This window comes from Nannospalax galili, unplaced genomic scaffold (genome assembly GCF_000622305.1).
Source record: "Nannospalax galili isolate Female #2095 unplaced genomic scaffold, S.galili_v1.0 scaffold1014, whole genome shotgun sequence".
In the NCBI taxonomy this organism is placed as follows: domain Eukaryota; kingdom Metazoa; phylum Chordata; class Mammalia; order Rodentia; family Spalacidae; genus Nannospalax; species Nannospalax galili.
In genome coordinates, this window is record NW_008335824.1 from 1,084,656 (window position 1) to 1,088,092 (window position 3,437).

Below are 3,437 nucleotides of genomic sequence, written 5' to 3' on the forward strand. Positions count from 1 at the left end.
TCTCAAACAATATTGGCTATTGCCATTGCTCTTGATTACCTTCCAGGACTTGACAATTAAGACCCTGTTTCTACAGACACTGCATGCATGAGTTGTAGAACATGGAGAAATTAAGCTGGTACCAAACTTGAAGCTTCATCTCTACTGGCTAGCTCTCATAGTGCTGGAAGGTGCTATACAACACTACCAGAAGAGAAAATTATTCATCAGCCTTATCCAGCTGTGAACTCAGAGAGCTTTATAAAATGTCCTGTCAAGATATTCCCATTGGTGCATATTTACTATGGAGTGTTCAGCTCAAAATGGGACATCTATATCACAACCCTTTGTCACATGCTCACGGAGAGTTCAGGAAGAAAAGGCAGAAATATGGTAAGAGTGAAATGTGGTGGATGAATACAAAGGAACAGTGTTTTCCAGACAGAGTAGGGCAGTTGCTTATATGAACCCCTGTTGGTTATGAAAACATGCACAGCCCTGAGCAAGTCCAAGCCAGACAAAAACTCCGGAAGGTCGAGGTGAGCGTGAAGCCCCAGCTCCAGCTGAGAACTATTGGCAATTGACAAATGCTGGAAGAAGAGTCAGTTTTCTTTGAGGATGTGATACCAAATGGATTAACCATCCTCCAGTGGATGGGACTCCTCCCGAGTTTTTGGCGAACACAAATTGCACTTGATAGGCCTTAGAAAAAGAAAGAAGACAGAAAGTGGAAGGAATTGAGGGAGTGGGTTGTCTTGGAGAGATGAGGAAAGGGATCTGCATATGCTCAAACAACATTGTATCAAATTCTCAAAGAATCAGTAAAGCGTTGTTTTAAAAACTTGTTTAAAACATCCTGTAGAACACTGTTCTCAGAAAAGATTTCCTTTTTGAGATATTAGATACCATTTTTCACCTTTATTAGCATATATTAATTGTATAAATTCATGCGATGAGTTGTGACATTTCACACAGTATTTAAGATATTTTAAACACATCTATCCACTCATTCAAAATTACCTCTACTCTTCTCCTCTTTCCCTCTAGTCCTCTTCCTGTTATTTAGTAGCCTCAATTGAACTTTCAGGTTTTAAAATTTTATACATGAGAGAAAACATTTGCTCCCTGACTTTCTGAATCTGGCTTAATCCTTTTTAAAATGATGATCTCTAGTTACATCCATTTTCCTAAATTTAACTCTTCTTTATGTATGGTTCAAGCTGTTGGTAGCACCTAGACTGATTACATGAATTAACTATTATAAACAGTGCTGCAATGAATATGGGTGTGCATTTGTGTCTAGTGTATTCTATCTTATATTCCTTTGAGGATATACCCAACAATGGTGTAGTTCGATTTTATGGTAGCTGTAGTAGTTTTACTTTTGATGAATGTCCATAGAATTTTCCACTAATCTACAATCCAAATAAACTTTTGTAAGATTTCCTTCTCCTGTCCTTCCCACATTCCCATAAGCATGTACTTTTCTTTGTTTTGTTTTTCTTAATGCTAAGCATTCTGATTGAGAATGTGATGGAACCTCAGTGTGGCTTTGATTCACATTTCCCAGATGACTTTGCATGTTGAAATATTTTCTCGGGTATTTATTGTCCACATGGAGTTCCCTTGAAAAGTGGCTGTTAGGTGTATTTTCTCATGCATTGTTCGGATTCCTCACACTTTGGGTGTTTAATGTTTTAATTCTTTATATGTTGTGAATGTTAATTCATTCTCAGATAAATAATTGGTTAAGATTTCTCTCATTCTGTGGACTGTCTTTTCATTCTGGTTATTGATCTTTTGGTGTGCAGAGACAGAAGCTTTTAAATTTTATTGAATCCCATTTTTTTCAATATTTATTATAATGAAATCAATATTTAACAGTATAAGGCAGAACGACACTCAGCACGTGGGAGGCAGAGGCAGGTGGATCTCTGTGAGATCAAGGCCAGCCTAGTCTACAGAGTGGATTCCAGGCCATCCAGTGCTAAAGAAAGACGCTGTCTCAAGCCCACCCACAGAAAGAATAAATAGATAATAAAAAGTATAAGGCAATGATATTCCATCAAGTTATTTATCCTCCACACTGCATGACATAAATCTATTCTCCTAGATTGCTTCTCTCTGATGTGGCTGTATCAGTGTGCATACACAAGTGTGAACATACCCAGTTGTTGTAGCTATAGAGCACTCATGTTTTTCCCCTACATCCCTTTGACTATTCAACGAGGTAGTTTTGAAATTTTGTTTTAAGTGCTAATATAGTAATTAGGAATTAAATGTAATATTATTCATATATATCAGTTTAGCTACTGTGGAATAAAGTTTATGTATCCTGTTTTATTTTTCTTTAAGGAAAACTTAATTTAGATAAGCATAAGGCTAAAACTAATCATATTTTTTTCTTCTTTTCAAAAAGAGAAGACTCACTGTGCATACTTGAAACTCTGTGACACTACATTCTCCTTCCTAAGCATGAAAGAGAAGTTTCCACTAATGATTGCTCATATTCTATGCACTGTAGCTGTTAACCTGCAGTTTATATAGGCTGTACCTAACAGGTCCAACTCTTTCACACATCCAACCAGCACATCTAATTGGTCCACTGAGGAAACAGTTCCCTTTTACCCTTATCTTTTCCTCCCATTACCTACATAACGCTAATGGACATAAATCTGCCTGACGGCAGCTCTGTGAGTTGCTTCTGAAGTGTAGAACCTTTTATTGGTTGTCTCCCTTTGGGCCATTCTGACACAAAGTGCCTTCTGACAAGAGCAGAATCAATTAAGCTGATAACAGTAGAATTATGTGAGAACAATGAGATGAATCTCCACCATAAAGCTCAGGTTTCATTATACACATTCTCTGACTCCTCAAATGAATAAAGACCTGTACCTCCTATTCAAGTCACTTGCCATGGCAGTTAGCTATTCAGAAACAAAGCTGAGGGGAAGATACCATATATTCTCTTTGAAAGTAGAAGTACTGACACCTCACTGAGCTGAAGACAAGGACAGCACGTGAGCAATGACAGACAGATGATAGAATATTAAAGACCCTGCAGATGTAGGCAGAACACACTGTTGTCATACAAACAGCTCTGAAAACTTCACAGAAATACTAATCTTCAAAGTTTAAAAAATCATGTAAAAATTTTAACAAGTCTATTTCTTATGAAGCTTCATTAGAGATGAACTATTTGTCATTAATGAAAAACAACAAAGGTAAGATTACTAGTCTTTATCCATAATTGAAGCAAAACAAAAATCATTTTTGAAAACATTTTTGAAACATAAATGAAATTTGATCAGTCGCTTTATAGCTTGTTTATTAGCAATATTTATTTTACATATTTTTTCATACAGAGCCATGACTATATGACTCTATATGAGATTATGTCATGGATATATTTACTACACAGAAAAATTCTGTATCATATTATACCATTTATTAATAAA